At 48.3% G+C, this 16648-nt stretch overlaps 1 protein-coding gene and 1 long non-coding RNA gene across 5 annotated transcripts in view; one reads left to right on the top strand and one right to left on the bottom strand.

Annotated features, from left to right (window-relative positions):
* The window catches only part of PLXNA2 (plexin A2), a 351337-nt gene that overhangs the window by 222683 nt on the left and 112006 nt on the right, over nt 1-16648 (top strand). The window lies entirely within an intron of this gene.
* Nucleotides 10589-12333, bottom strand: LOC110388382. Its single transcript, XR_002432874.1, has 2 exons — nt 11773-12333; nt 10589-10879 (listed from the first exon to the last, which is right to left on the bottom strand). It is a non-coding gene; the product is annotated as an uncharacterized LOC110388382 (long non-coding RNA).

The raw sequence follows: 16648 nt of genomic DNA, 5'->3' as shown, positions 1-16648 counted from the left end.
TGGATCAGAAATGGAGAGGGAGGGAGGGAGGCAGGCTCAGAAGCAATCAAGGTCTTAACCCAAGTGATGTGGATGGGGGGCATGCGGTGCTGTCACAGCAGTGGGACGGGGTCTGGCCGGAGGCATGTGGCTCAAACCATGGCTTGGAGCTCAGCAGGGAATAAGGTTTCCTAAGATCTGACTCTTACAGAAGTGTGCCTGAACGTTTGATCAAGCACAACCCTTTCACTCTCCCATCTTGGGCTGTGAACCACGTTTGGGCATTGGTCCTGGGCAGGGCCATAATAATTACCTGGCAACGATACCAAGGGCGATTGTTAGGCTGCAGCCTGTCCCTTAATTATTTTGCTGCAGTTTCACCCACGGATGCGTCTTTCACCTCCAGCTGTCCCCCAGGGTGCCCCATCTGCTGATGCTTTGAGGTGCGCTCAGTGCCACATAAGGCGGCTCTGCTCAGGTCCCTTTGTCATTCCGCACCAACGCTTGGAGGACCAGGACAAAATTTCACCTTGGGATTTTTGGAAATGAGCCTAAACTCCAAAATCCACACGGTTCCATCGTGCCTAATTACAACCTGTCTGAAACTCTAATGGATCCCAGCAGCACTATATTAATAGCAGAGAATTATTGCATTGTACGCACGATGCGGTTCATCTGGTTGTCTGGGCTATTGGACAAAGAGGCTCAATAACAGGAAAACAGCCTGCTGTTGGGTTGAGTTTTTCTGGATTATAGATTGAGTTTTTAAGTTTAACGCAATGAGACGGTTACATAGTACAAAGCGTATTTTAAGCCTCTATTTATTAGAGCTGAATTGCACTAGAACTTGTGTTCAAAAGTACACCTGACAGCTAAATGAATAGCAAATTATTTCACAGCGATCTGTGCTATTTTCTGTTGTTTCTGTGCAGCCAGCTCCTGCGTGTGCTGCGGGTTAAAAGAATTCTCAACCTTCTATTTAATACAATAAAGTTTGTCAGATGTTGTTATTAGTTTTGCCGAATGCCATATCTGAGTGTAATATATGCATAAAAGCCTCATTGACTCCCTGAGCAGCCGAAGTCAGATGGAAACAGGCTGCAATAGCAAGGAGAAACCGAGCAAGGTGGCTGTTATTTAATCTACTTCAATCAGTGCATAATGATAGGCGTTCAGAGTGCTAGCAAATGAGTAAAACAGCATTATTCTCATTCAGCTGGGGGCATTTTCTCTGGGGGGGGGGGGGGGGGAGCAAGGGCTGGGTGCTGTGGGGCTCTGGATGCTGCAGGGGGCATTTGTCCGTGGAATGACACGTGCACTGCAATGGCTTCGAGTGACTGGAGCAGCCCAAAGGAAGAGCAGCCCTGTGAGATGGCCAAGTAAAGAGTGAGCAGAATGCAGTCAGCAGGAGCTCCCGGTTGTGTGTGCTCAGTAGGATGAGCCCAGCTCAACCCCAGTCCTGGGGGGCTCACAGGGGTGTGCGTGCCCTGCTCTAAAAGGCAGGCAGTGCCCACAGCTTTCTTGGTGAGGTGATGATTTGGAAAGAAGAAAAGTACTGCATGCAGTTAGTCAAGAGCAGGTTGTAGTGGTGTATCTCTAGCCAACAAAGGTAGGAGAATAATGCTGCAGGGGGATGATATCCACATTGTTAGCCCCTGGGTGGGTACACGAGCTCGTTGCATAAGGTGCAGGTGGTGAGAAATCACAGCAGTGTGTAGCCTGGAGTTGCTTAAATGAAGTGTTTGGTCTTTTGCTTCCTCTGGGAAGTGCCAGAGCCAGCATCCAGTTGCTCTGGGTGCTGCTGCAGGGCTGGCTGGAGGCAGGACTGTGCCTGCAGAGGAGCAGGTGAGTGGTCTATGTGATGCTCTCCTGTGGCTATTTCACCAAATACTTATGTTTCCTTCTTGCTGGGATATTTTTTTTCCCCAACACATTCCTTAGCTGGGGTTTCTTTCCCAGGGAGAGGAGCTGTGCGCTGGGTCTGGCCCTCCTGATGGAGGTTTGCATGCAGGAGGATGCTCTGGGTGAGGTGTACCTGGTGGCTGTGCTGCTCGAAGCCCCTCTGCAGCCACGCACCTGCATTGAGGGTCCTCCACCAGTGCCAACCAGCACTCGTGCTTTGTTTAAAGCTGAAGGCACTGAGAAGCAGCTGAGAAGGAGAGGAGGAAAGCAGCTGGGCTTTTTATGCACCGTGGGTGGAAAGCTGGTCGTAAAGTTTGACCTGATTTATTTAATTTTCTGGGAATCATCATAATTTCTCTTTGAGCTGACAGCCTGCGTGTCAAAGTTTCAGCTCAATCTGAAATGGCTGAAAGATGAATTCCAGGGGAAGAATAACCCTGGCTGCGTCGGGGCGCGTCGATGGCTTCTGCTGGGGTGCTGTTCTCCACCGGCATGCACAGCACCACAATTAGAGGGTGGCATAAGGATCTGCGTTTCTCAGGGCTAGGGATTGTTTGCATTGCAGTGTGTTAAGAAGCCAAAAGGAGAAGAGGCATTCTTGTGTTGTGGTGTTTGTTTGGTTTTTTGTGTGTGTGTGTGTGGGATTTTTGTTCTGTTTCTTTTTTAGGGTTTCAAACTGGAATTACCAAATTCCTGCGGAGAAGTTTTGATAGAGGTGTAACCATTGAGGGGGGGGGGATGGGCTGAACTGGAGGAATTGAGGGATCTAACGCTGTTGCTTAGATCACCTGCATGAGTTAGTATTTTTTGCGAATTCATTTCATTAATTTCTGCTACTTAATTAAATTCTGGCTCTAATTTTCCATATAGTAGGCCCTTTGAAAATCAGATACGTCGATTCAGTTGGCATTCCCTCTCCTTGGTGCCCTGGTACAATTCATCACAAGAGGAACACATCCTGCGTTAATTGCAGCCAAATATCTGAGAAAGCTGCCCTGACACTATGGAGATGATCAGAGAGAAGGTGCCTGTTCCAGAGGGCTGTGTCTGATGGCCATCTCTTATTGCAGAGCTAATTTCAGGAGCTGCAGTTGGTTGGACAGCGAGGGTTTCAGGGGTGTGGGTTTATGGGGATAGGAGCAAGCAGTGGAGGCAGGACAGGGTGCTGCAGTGCTTCCTGCAGCCCCAGCTCGCAAGCAGCTTTCGTTTCTTTAGGATGTACAGCTTTCCCGTGTTCTTTGTATTCCCTTCTTTCCTTCAAAGCGTTGCGGAGCCCATACTCTGCTCTCCTGATGGAAGTGTAAATCAGGAAGCCAGCCTGCCCCACCCCGTCAAAACCCTCCCTGCACTTCCCTACAGCTGCCCATTAAGCCACGCAAATGGATAAATAAGGAACGGAGATGTGTCATGTATTCACAGCGCTCGGAAGGCGGGGAGGAATGCCGTAAATCCGGGGGCACCTCGAACTTCAGCCCTGTCACTAAGCAACCCGTGGCTTGGCGTTGCCGCTGGAGCCGAGCACAAATCCCATTGCTGTGCCAGCCCCGGCCTCTGCCTGCACACAGAGGGGACCCCCAGCACTTTGAGAGCCCCTGTCCCTGCTCTATCCCCGTGGGCACGTGCTCCCTGCTCCTCTCCGTTCTGCATCCCACCTGCCCCAAGCCTGTGCCCGTTTATTTCCTTGTCTTGCCGTTGGGAGCTCTGTGGATGTGGTTGCTGGCTATGCTGATGCAATTTTCAGGGAAGAAAAACGTAACACATGCATATAATAGCCATTCCAAAAGCAGCAGCAGCACATAATGGAGAAGGAGAGTTGAACTCTGCCTGCGTGCACCTGCGTGTTGTGTATGTGGGTGGGAGGGCTTTGCACATGCACGAGGAATAGGAATGAAACTTGCACCTCATCCGTATTAGGACAGAGTTAGGGGAATGTTTCTGACTTCAGGCTCATGTACTCATCCTCATCACAGCGTTGTGTGAAGCTGAAGGCTCCAGTGTTCCTCTCTGCCTGTGGGTAACACAACGGGTGGTTCCAAGAGGAGATATATGCCATAGCATAAAGGTCTGATGTGCTCTGCAGCAGAGCCCATCGGGAAGGGATGGGCACGAAGGTGCATTTCTCAAAGGAAACGATGCAAATGAGCAAAGAGTCCCTCTGGTTAGCGAAGTTATTCCAGCAAGTGGCTATATAAATGTCTTTATATTGTTATTTCCGATATTAGTTTGTTGTTCCTCCATGAAAGCTGATTTATTTGAAATGTTATTACTTGAAACACCCTAATCTTTTTGTAATAATTCATATACTGGAGATTACGGTTTTGGAAGGCAGCCCAGCTCTGGCTGGAATCCTATTTATGGATTAAAGGATTTGAACAGTATTGCAAGCTAGATCTCCGAATAGCAGGATAATGTAAACCTGGTTCCATATAAAATGCTTTACCTCTGCAATAGTAACCCCATTAAAGGCAGATTGTTGGAGGACGTTGGACAAGAGGACTTCCATTACAGCAAAGCAGGATATCTTGCACCCTGAAGAGCAAGGATTTTCAGAGCGGAGTCCTCCCTTTGCTCAGATGTCCTGAGCTGTATTTTCTATCCCTCCTTTCTTCTGGAACCATCATGCCAGCTAATTAAAGGGCCTTTGTGGTGGGCTTGAACGGACTTCCTGATGAAAGAACCATTGTTTCTGGTGGGAATTGAGACTCCACAAAAGCAAATAAAGTACCCCAGCAAAGTACTCTGGCAAGGCATTGGGGGATGGAACTTCCACGTGAGCGGCAGCATGAGGGCCACCGCCAAATTTGTTGTGTTATTGGAGGGACAATCCCACCCCAGGAAGCTGGAGGCCTCTGGGGCTGTCATTAATTTACCATTTAATGTAGCAGTGCATGGGGAACCCAACTGCAGCCTGGAGTGCCGTTGTGTTAACAAGTGCTGCACAAAATCCAAACTTAGAGGATGGCCAATGGCATAATTTAATTACAAGTATGCTTATAATCTGTGAGGAGATAAGTGCAGAAATAGTCTAGAAAATAACGACAGTGTGAGCCAACATTAAAATTAATGGTTTCGGGACATAGGCAGGCTAATTGTTTTCAAGCCTCTTTCACACGTTGCAGTAAGTAAATTTTGAGATGGGATTTGGAGGAAATCAGTGGAGGGGATTTGTGGGTGTTTATGGGCTGCTTTTAGCAGATCGGCGTGTGATAGAGTATGGCATCCTGAGCCGAGCAGGGGAAGGGCTGAGCAAGAGGTGGGACGGGGCAAGTGGCCATGGAGGGCTCTGGCACTGGGCTGGATGTGACTGGGGGGGGATGAGCCAGAGGGATGCATGGAAAAGGGTGAAGCAAGCAAAAACTACTAGCACTGCAAGGAAAGCTGAGAGTCATGTGGTGGTTGCAATAATTAGGCCACAAGATGATGGAAACCTGGAGGAGGTTAGCTGTGTGCCCCGGGGAAGGCTGAATGTTAGAGATAGTATGCAAAAATTCTGCAAGATTTATTGGGGCTGGGCTGTAACGCCCCAGAGAGGGTTCTGGGTTTAGCTGATGCCCAGCTTTTTGGTGTTGTACGCTGCCCAGAGAAGCTGGGAAAGGCATTTGGGAAGGGTGCTTAGGAGAATATTAAAATGCTTTTTAATGTGTGTGTGCAGTGCTAATATCAAGGAGGAGGTGGGGAGGGAGCCTGCAGGCTGACCACTGCACAGGGCTGGGGGGTTAGAGAGGGAAAAACCCATACCAGCAGCTACCACTTCTGCACGGTGCAGCAGTAATCCGTAACCATGACGTATCGGGCTGTAATAATCAGTTAGATGTGGGGTTGGAGATGTGAGCGTGGGTATCACTAAAACCACACCTGAGTGGCTGGATGGAAAGGCAGCAACGAGGGCTGTGCAATGGGAGGGGGCTGTGCCCCCAGCCCGGCTGCAGCGTGGCCCATTGCAAAATCACTGCTCTGCATCTTGGCTTCCTCTTCCGTGGAACGAGGTAATATCATCTGCGTCCCAGAGGATTCGAGCATCGCTTGTTATTTCCATAGGGATTGGAAGGTTAATAGCTTTACACAAGCCTAATTAATTGCCGTTATTTGGTTTAATATTCTCTCCGAGTACTCTGTCCGCACAAATCTTGCTCTGCCATCCTCTGTGTAAAGACTCTGCAGCAGCGTGGTTCGTCTGTGGGACGTTCATCTGTGCCCACAGGCAGGAGCCATGTGCTGAGGTGCAGGTACAGCAGCGTGTACAGCTCAGGGTTATTGCTAGGGGGATGGTGATGCAAGCCATGGTAGAGCAGCTCTTCTGTGGAGACAGACTCGGATGGGACAACAAAAATAAATGAGGGGAAAAAAAATTGCTTCTTCTCGTGGTGTGCATGGTGCTGACTCTGTTGGTGTCGTTGGTTGAGTTCCCCAGTGTGAAGATGGAGAGACTGATGACTCCGGAGTGAAATTCCGTCGCTTTTAAAGAGTTTGTTTTGAGAGAAACCAAATGCTTTTACGAGAAAACCTTTCTGCTCGTGCTTCAGAAATAACGTCTGGGTCTTTTGTTGCGGCCGCCTTCTGGCTGGCAGCCCTCATGTTTAATGGGGGCTGAAACTGAGCTTTGGACACTTGTACAGCATCAAACACTTGTGTGTGTAAGCAGAACCAGCGTGGTGCCTGCTGCAAATTGCTTTAGTTTGGGCTGTGGGTGGAAAAGCTTTGCACGCCCATTTGCTGAGTTCTGCTCTCCCGGCACCTCCTACCTGGGAGCTCTTGTGCTGGGCAAAGCAAGCTGATGCTGGAATGGGGCCATGGTCAGAGGATGCATTCAAACCGTGCTTCCAAACGTGCATAAGCCAAGAACACTTCCCCCAAAGGCTGTGTTCCTTGCTGGCTTTGTGTTCTTGCCCTTCTCCTCTACTCCGCTGTGCTGGGCTCGGTGCCACAGACTCGGGCTGCCTGGTGCCCACCAGACCCTGCTCACCCCTCTGCTGCCTCCCTGGTGGTGCTGCAGCTGCTCCCACACCAGAAAAACAGAATACCTGGAGCCCGAACACGATTATTAAATGATACCTTCCAAATCCTACCTGGCTCAATCATTTTTCTTTTAAAGAAAAATAATTAAGAGCCGGCCTATGGGGAGCTTTGGAAAGAAGGCATAAATATTTAATATTTATTAAAATATTCATATGTTACATGTTTTTAATCTTGAATAAATATTTTTTGGGTAATCAGCCACGTTTTTGTTATGCTAAAAGTTTGCATTGTAAATTCAACCACGACTGATTTTTTTTAAAAAAAGTGCAATCTATTAATTATGTAGGAGCACATATGCCACTCAGGACCTGGAAGAGATACAGATATATATTTTCCATAATGAGAAGTTATCAAGGTAATTTGCTTATTGAAACTAAATGAAGGCTTTGATTCGTGTAATTACAGCACTATCTCTACCTTCATCTCTATGTAAATATAACTTTCAGGTTTCTTCTGCAGTTCCTCCTTTCACATAAAGAAGACGTGGGAAGTAAGGAGCGATCCATCCCACCAGCTCCGCTTCCATTCCAACCATTGGCTTTCTGCAGCATTCATGACAAAGTAACTAATTTACCAACCTTGCTTCCAGGGTTTTTGAGGCCATTTGTAGTGCTTCTCGGACTCTTGTGTTCTCGGAATGAATCACAGCAGCACAAACAACTTCAAAGCAAATGGCACTCGGCGCACATTTCTCTTAATGAGCTGGATGCGGGCAGCAGCGCTCCGACCCTGCCGCTGCGTTACCGCTGCTTCTGTGCTGTCACTGAAGCTTAAGGATCCCTTAAGTCTCTTTATTCCCTTCGCAAGACAAATAAAAGGCTGTTACTGCAAATTAGAGTGGAAGTCGGAGCTGCTAGAGACACCAAAACAAAGAAGAAGCGCAAGGGGTGTTTGGGGCTTTTTGTTGCTATTCTCGGTGGAAGGATTGTTGTTGGTTTTTAGAAGTTCATCCTGGAGGCAGTGAGCAGTTGCATCACTTCAGCAAGATTGAGCTGTTTAAAATTTCAGGGTTGTCTGCCAAAAAAATAATAATAGGAAGTTGTATAGAGAGGAATGTGCTGACAGCAGTAATGTTTGGGCAATAATTCATGTGTTGTAGCTGGTGCTCTGGAAGGCTGCCCGGCCGCCTAATGCAGATTGGGGATGCTCGCGTGCTGATGGCTGTGCCACTGATTGGCATTTCTGCTCCATCATGAAATCAGTTTGCAAATGAAATGGAGATGGGTTTGGGGAGGCAAGGGGTGGGCAGAGGCCTTGGGCAGTGGCACAGGCAGTGCTCCCAGGCATGGTGCAGCCCCGGCCCACTGCACAAAGGCAGGAATCCCTCACTTCTTCCCATCGCAGCCCAGCCGTGCTTCTCCCAGCCCAGAAATGGGACTGTCTGTTGTTAATGGTGTCTGAATGTCTCCAGGCCCTCTCAAAGGGATGGAACGCGGGGTGATCTGTTGGCGATATATTTGTAATTTTCTTGTGGATTCCTCCTTTGGGAGGGGTTGAAGGGACAGATAAGTGATGCTATTATGGCTCTGAATGCTTCAACGTTCCCGTCAGCGCACACGCAGCACGCTGAAATGCAAAGTGCGTACCACCAGCAACTTTACTGCACATGAAAAAGAAATTTCACTTAGCTCATGAGTTATCCAAGGGAAAACCATCTCTTGGCTCTCGGGGGCAGAGCTGCGGGAGCAGGAGGCGCTGTCCTTGGTGCCCGGGCTCTGTGCCACGCTGCTGGCAGCACCGTGTGCTTGAAGCATCCTCGTTAGTAATTAAAACTAGGCAACACCTGAGGAATAACCAAGTGCGTCTGGTGACAGAGTGCCTTGCTCTGTGTTGCTCCTTGTTGGCATTACCACCATTTAACCTCTGCAGCTGCTGGGAAAGGGACTTAGAGGTGGGCATGAGCCACTGAGTTTTGTGGGTTTAGAGGTAAGCCTGTGCAGAAGCACTGGTTGATGTTGTCCTTTGCGACTGGTGGAGGTGTGGCTGAGGTCTGGTGCACCTCTGAATGTCTGATTACTCCACAAGCCTCTGCTCTGGAATTGGAATAACTTTACTGTCATGTATTGGTTTCCAGGAATTACAGGCACAAAGCATAAGGCTTTTAAAATCTGATTGAGAACTCAGCTTAAGCCCCCAGGAATAGCATAAAGAAAGTAAAAAACAACAAAAAAAAAACAACAAAAAAAACCACAATAAAGCTGCAGAAAAGGATTAAAAGGGGAAAAAAGCCAGCAGGAGCAGTAATTCCAACTCCGAGTGATGAGGTGATGGCTGCTGCTGTTGGTGGAGCTGGGTCTGCCTCCAGGTCTGTACACAACCACTTCCCTTTTTCAAACCCCAGCCATTCTCTGTGTATTTTTGGCATAATTTAAGAATGAACTAATAAGCCCATGGCCCTGATGGGAGCTGTTGGGGTGTCACCTGGCTGAGCCCCCACCAGGGGAACCCGGAGTGCCCCCCGGAGTCTGTGCCCTATGTCTGCCCAGGGCAGTGCTGCCTTCAACCTGAGTGCATTCCTGTGTCAGACCATATTAAAAGGGTTATAAATTCCTCTGGCATGAGTCTGTGTTTTAGGATTGATGGATGTGATCAGCAAGCTATTCAAATAACTATGCGTATTATTAAAACTCTGCTAGGAACAGGGAGGCGTGCGGAGCAGCTAATGCAAAGCAATTTCTCCTTCATTTCTGAGCCTTACCCAGTTTAAATGTGGTGTAATAACATTAGTTTTTAATTGTTTATTTGGGTTGGTTGGCTGCTTTTGTTTGTCCTTGCACGTCTACGCAACTTGGGATTTGTATGGCTTGTGTGAGAGGTAGACACACAAGCACAGACACACGTCAGGATAGCCAAAGGCACATGGAAGCTGCCCAGATCTAGGACCACATGGCTAAAATGGCAATATATATATATGTGTAATCTAGCAGCTTTCAATTTATTAATATCTACGGTTGTTTCAGTTCAAGGGTCTTTAAAATGGGACATGTGAAGAGAGAGAGCCCCATGGCACAGGTTAAGAGCTGCTGCTGGGAGGATGCTTTCCAAATGCAGCTCCTTCAAGATGATGGGCACTTCTATCAAAGCTCTGGGTGCTTATCTGCAGAACTCCCGCAGATCAGGAGCTGAGAATTATCAGTGTAATGAGATTAGGCATACATCTCTGCTACGTGGTCTTAAGTTGCTTCATATTCTGAAGATGAGATAGGGTCAGGCAGGAAGGGCTGCGCGGTGGGCGCTGGCAGCAGACGGGTGAGTGACTTGTCTTCCGATTAACGCTGTCACATCCCTGTTGGGTGCGCTTCCGATTTCCCTCTCTCCCTAGGAATTGGCTGGGAAGCTTAATCTCCAAAATTGGCAAGGAAAAAAAAAATCCCAGGACTGCTGATTTCTTTTTTTTTTTTTTTCTGATGAGCTCTTCTATGACATCAGCTCCTGGCAAAGCCCAGGTGCCCTGGTTCCTGCTCATGTCCATCACTGCTGCGGGTCTGAGCTGCAGAACACGGACATCGCTCCCTGCCTGGCCATGGCCTGAACTCAGAGCATCCAGAAAGAAAAATGGAAAAGGCCTAAAACATAACATCCTCCGGGATATTTTGTTGAAAGATCACAACGTGGAATTGCATAGAGATGGATTGGTGAATGGATAGACAGTTACGAAGTAAAAGAAATGATGTCTCAAACTAATTCTAAATTAATGGCACCTTATAGATCTTTACTGTCTTCTGTCTGAAGATCTCAAGCTGACATTTATTAATTAGAGTTCATTTTACAAGAGAACAAGATGAGGGTGAGAATGGAGAAGTCACTTTTGGCCCATCCAAAGTCAAGGCACAGTGAAGGAGGCAGCGATGGAATTGGGCACGCAGGTTCTTGTCTGCATGCTCAGGGCATGTGGCAACCCCCACCGTTACACATCGACTCCTGAAACCCTCTGTGGCAAATTGGGACAGTGTTCTGCCAGCTTCCAAACCGTGGTGTTGAACTGCAACAGAACGAAAGTGAAATATTAGCTTCCCTTCCCACAACCAGCACCACTGCCTTTGAAGAAAGTGAGAGGTATGAAAAATGGATGAAAAGGTTCCTCTGGAAATTGGAGCGTTTGCCAACAGCAGAGAGAATGAAATTTGGGAACAGATCAACAATAGTGTTCAAATACTTAAAAGGATTTACTAATTTGCTGTGTAAACCTAACAAAGCTTTTGTTGCCACTTAATGAAGGCAAAACTGATTAGTCTTTGCTATTGCAGCCCTTTGTCTTTTGCCTCAGGATGAGCCTGAGCACCAGAGCAATGCCCATTTCCCCATTTAACCCGATGGTGGCTTTGTGCTCCAGCAGCAGATGGGAGCTCCTGGGACCATGGTACCCGACCTGGGGGTGTTGGTGCTGTGGGTGCCCCCATGTCGGGCTCGGAGGGTCCTGCAGTGCCCGTGGGGTTATGTAAGCAGATGCTGCTTGGCTCAGGAATCCGTCATGTCAAATGCTCTCATGCATTCAAGCATTAGTGTGTGCTTATTTCAGTGGCTGCGTTGTGTGATGGTCTGGGAGCCCTGTCTGTTCATGCTTTGGTTTTGTTTTGTTTTCCATACTGCTCTGTAAATCATGAGATGGGCCTCATTTCTGCAGATTTGTTTCACTGTAGCATAGAGAAATGGGACAAAGGAGTAAGAGCAGGTGGGTGAGGAAATAGGTTGCTTTTCTTATTAAACCCCAAAACCATGCAGACATCATCCCCTGGCACGCTGTGACCCCAGCATCCCACCCCATGAGACAAATGGAGCTCTCAAGGATGGAGCCTTGCTGCTGCTGTGAGCTTCAGCCAGGGCTCAGAAAAATGATCCGTGCCCTTCAGAGAGGGGTACACGAGGGTCACCCACCTGGCGAGGTTTACAAGGGGATTCGGTTATCTTTTCTCCTCTGACCTTTACATCTGAAGCAGCAGAAAATGCCTCTGTTGAACATCTGGGAATAGAACCGCGTCGGCCTTCCTCCTGCAGGGTCCTCGCTCTGCCCTTTTATTGTCTGAGATCTTGTTCATACCCTGGCTGTGTGACACGCAATCAGCTTCTGCTGTGCCGGTGTCAGCAGGAGGAGAGCCGGGCAGAGCCCCGCTCCCACAGCGCTGCACTGCTGGTGCCCAGGCACCGCTCTGTCTGCATCTCCCACGGAAGCAGTGCGTCACAGTTCATCTCAACGGGGCTCTGCCTCACCCACACTCCCATCGCACACCTCTCACTGAGGCAGTAGGAAATCTTTAGCTTGATTTTCTAAACCAGGAGCAAGTGCAGCGATGTAAAGCTGCCGTGGCATGCCTACACGCTCAGGCTGCTCTGGGAGGTGGTGGATGGGGTTGGAGCACTGCACCCAGCTTCCCTGCCTGCTGTCACGAGCACACCCTGCTTCCTAGGCTGCTTTCCGTTTCCCGTATTAGCATACAGAAGGAGAGACATCGTGCTTAAATGAGTTTGTTTAGCTTTAATAACATTTTTGAATGTCTCTGAAAATCGCACCACCATGGCTCGGTGCTGCACTTCAGGCTCTGATTTAAATGCCTCCGTGTGTTTGGGGTTCAGAGCGGATCGTTAGCTGTGTGTGCACGGGGCTTACACCATTCCATCCTGGGGAAAACACGCACCCCGGGCACCGTGTTGGCCCAGCAATGGGCTCTGCAGCATGCAGGCTGTGCGTGGGGCGAGGGGTTTGCTGAATCCTGCTGCAGACATTCGTATCTAAGAAATGTAATCAATGACTTGATTTCAATGCTATAGGCATTCCCGATAGGATTCCCCTGTTAGTCAATTAGTAGGACTGAATTTCATATTACTTAACATCTAAATGCCCACATCTCCTCCTATATTTGCTGGGATTATTGCTTAAAGGTGGCTTAGCTGTTAAGCCACTGCTGTGAAAGCTCCATTAAGTTCTTTGCTTGTCGTACACGTGAGCTGGAAGGGTTTCAGTACCACAAGTCGAATAAAGAAACCTGACACCCATTCTTCAGGCAATTAGACTTTGTAAAGTAAACTATCTGTATTTCATTAAGGAAATGGATCCTTCAGCTCTGGGAATACCATCTATGAATATTTCCTTGTAATGGAAAAGTGAGCATGTTGACAGGATGAATTATTAGACATATTTACAAACAGCTGTTAAAAAGCCTATGTGCCAGTCCCAGCTGTATTTTTTCCCTTTTTTATGCGGGTTTATTGCAGTTGCACTCTGAAAAGCGCCTGATTGGCTTTTAGCAGGGGAGGTGAGCGTGATTAATTTATTCATGCTGCACGAGGCCGCAGCCACAACTGCTGGAGCAGTCAGTCCGTCTGCAGCTCATTCACGGCTGGGATTAACCCAAGGGCAGACAACGAGTGCACGGCCTGTGTGTTGTTTAATTACGTCCATTGTGTGCCTCCAGTACTGAAATCAATAAACGAGCCTTTCACCAGTTGTGCCGGCTTCTTCCAGAACTGTTCACGTGAGTGTGAGAGGAGATCCGAGGTCACAGAATATCCCCAGCTGGAAGGGACCCATCAGGATCAGCGAGTCATTGGCTCAAGTCGTTGGGGAGAGGGTTTGATCCTGCTGGTGCTTGGCTCTGGTGCGCTTTGCTGGCTGGTGCTGCAGGTTGCAGGGACAGATAAGGAAGGATTAAAGCCAAGATAGTGCCACTTGAAGTTTTGTGAATGCTACTTCTGAATTGTCAACTTGGGATTTATAGGATGTCTGAACGCTGTGGCGTTAGATCGCAAGTGCAGAATATGTGATGAGATTATTGCCAAGGTGCTCAGATCTCTCTCCCGCTGTCACTTCCCATCTCGGTTGCTGCAGTGTTCCTGGAGCCCCTGGGACTGCACCCGGAGCTCCGTGGGACCGTGTCTGTGTGGCCCTGCAGCACCGAGAGCCTGACCCAGCGCTGTGTGCTCCGCAGTTACATCTCACCCCGCGTCCCCGCCAGCCTCTAGCAGAAATTCTTTTTTTTCCTCTTTGACTAGACGCCATGTGGAAGGTTCCTTGTGTTGTTTCCATCTGACTGCAGCAGCATCTGCTGCCGACACGACTGCGACGAGAGCTGGGAGCGGAGCGGGCGCTGTCTGCGGGCAGCATCGGGCGTTGGGTGCTGCGGTCCCCACGGGCTCCAGCACACCTCTGTGAGCAGGGCTGGGCAGCATCTGCACGATAACAGTGTGCCTGTGCTTGTGCACGAGTGCACACTTCGTGTGTTTTCTCTTTGGGGACCCGTGGCCATGTCGGTGGAACGCTGCTCCCGGGGCGTGCAGGTCTAAGCCTCTCCTGGCATTTCTCCTCCTATCTGCTCCCAGTGTCACCAAGGGAAGAGGTGATGGAGCTGGAAGGTGCTGAGAGCGGCACAGAACGGGCTCTGTGGTTTAATGAGTCCATGCTGAGGTCCAGTGTCACACTGTCTGATCCCAGGTCTCCAGCAGTTACCCATTTGTCATGCAGGGTTTTGGGGCGAACGTGGGTCCTGGTTAGTGATGAGTGATAGCATGAGACAACGTGTTCTTTCTGTGTATGAGTATCCAGAGCTTTTACCCATTTACTTAAGCCAGCTCTGTTTTTGTTGTCGTGATTCCCTCTGACAATTTGGGGTCTCTTTAAGATAAACTCATAAAACCAATGCGGTTTTTTGAAAAGAATATTAATTAAAGAAATGAAAGGGTGTACTTCTAAAGAGATTGGGTTTGTCATAGCATCCATATGTAGAATCCCAGAGCAGCTTAGGTTGGAAGGGACCTTAAAGATCACCAAGCTCCAACAGCGCTGCTCTGGGCAGGGTTGCCAACCACTAGATGCATATATATGTATTATTATATATATATAACACACAAAGCACATCTGGTTTCAAAGAATGTCTGACAGAAGGACACGCTCTCTCCTGAGTTCTTAGGTTGATGAGAGCTATTTGTAAGGAAAATTGACTTGGGAAATGGTTGAGAGCAAGTGGCTTCTTCTGCGTCTGTGCCAAGTGATGGATTTGGTTCATAGATTCATCGGATCTCTGCTTCCAATAATATGATTTTGCTTATCTGTTTTGTATATGATCAATGTGATAAATATGACAGGAGCACAGAAGTGCCAAGCAGATTATCTCTGGCTGTACGGAGTGGTAGGGACGCGCTCCAGCCTCACCATGTGCCTCGTGAAGCAGAAAAGCAATTCAGTCAGACTGAGGGCTACAGATGAGGCTGTGTGTTCTCTGCAGTAAATGCAAATGATTTGAATTCATTTCACTGGTAAGAAGGGAAGAGGAAAAAAAAAAATTAAAGCTAAAGATGTTGCAGATCAAGGAATTCAACTTTAAACAGAGGCAAAATTAACATAAAAGAAAACATGGCAATGAAGAGTGGGGAAAAATAGATTTCACTAACATAATCTGGTAATGAATAGACCGTGATCTATTTCTGAAGTACTTCTGTGTGTGTTTTCCCCCCGTTTTTTTTTTCTTTTTCTTTTCTTTTTTTTTTTTTTTTTTTTTTGAGCATGTACAATGGCATTATGGCCTAACTGCAATCAGTCTGCTGCGAACAGCTTGTATGTATTTGGATGCTCACTGGCCCATGAGAGCAAATCGTCCTCCCTTATCGTCAAAGACTTTCTTTTCCAGTCCCTTTATTAGGTAACAAACGGTTCCTATTTGTTTTGCTCTCCAGGGTTGAGCACACTCAGTTTTTCCGGCTCTGTATTTTTGTTCAGATTTGTTAATGAATTACGTTTCTGTGTTGTTTGCAAGGGGCAGAGGTGCAGCCTCTTCTCTTTTCCCCCAAGAAATACTGTTTTCCTTCTGTTTTCCACTAAGAAATACCGTAGAAATACCCTGTAATGAAATACAGCCTGGAGCTTATCAACACAGCGTACAGACCCAACCGGGGTCCTTCTATGAGGCACTCACTGCACGGTGTTGGGGTAATTTTTCTACCGTCTCTTTAGCACAAAGTAAATTTTCTCTTGTTCGTGGCAAACGCCATAAATACTCAATGAGCGCCCAGCATCTCGCACACCTGGGTCCAAGGCCACGGAAGAGAAATGATCAAATCTTCTGAAAGTGAGATGTTCAGTGACAGAGGCTCTCAGCTGAGCTGGAGCTCCATTCGGGCTCAGCACTCGGGTAGGGTTTGGGTGGTCACTGGGTGCCCCCACAGTGCAGAGACATGGCATTGCCACCCATGCTTGTGTGGTTTTCCCTTTCCGCTCTCTCTGGGTTAAATCTGCCCGAGCCATGCCAGAAATCACGGAACAGAAAAAAGCTGTGCCTTCGTAATGAGAAGCAGCCTTTCCCTTTGTCTGGGCCGGGTATGTTTAACTGCTCCCATTCCTCTGCCAGCGCACGTTTGCCAAGGAAAACTTTCTCATTTAAACCTTCCACTTATCCAAATAAAGAGAGAGGAGCTGGAAGGGGGTCTTGGCACAGTCGTGGGAGATTGGAGCTGGGGGAAGTAATGCACTCAGCCTCTTTTTCCTGATCCAGTCCCTTCCCATCTCAGTGAAGTGGTGAGCTGCCATGCTTGCACGGGTGCAGGAGTGCAGAGTACAGGTGCGGGGGTTGCAGAGCACACGGGGATGATCCTGGTGATGGTCACGGGGTGGGTGTATGGCAGGGTGTCACCCCGGGGCTTGGTCACAGCAGAGGCTGATGTGGCTCTGGGGCTTGTGGCCATGGAAAATGCATGGAAGGGAGAGCAGGCCACGAAGGGAGAAATTATTCACATAGGCCTAAAGTTTCCTTCTAAGAGGCCTTTT

The sequence above is a fragment of the Numida meleagris genome, chromosome 25 (genome assembly GCF_002078875.1).
Source record: "Numida meleagris isolate 19003 breed g44 Domestic line chromosome 25, NumMel1.0, whole genome shotgun sequence".
In the NCBI taxonomy this organism is placed as follows: Eukaryota; Metazoa; Chordata; class Aves; order Galliformes; family Numididae; genus Numida; species Numida meleagris.
The sequence above is the reverse complement of the archived record's forward strand: the minus strand, read 5'-3'. Positions and strand labels throughout refer to the sequence as shown.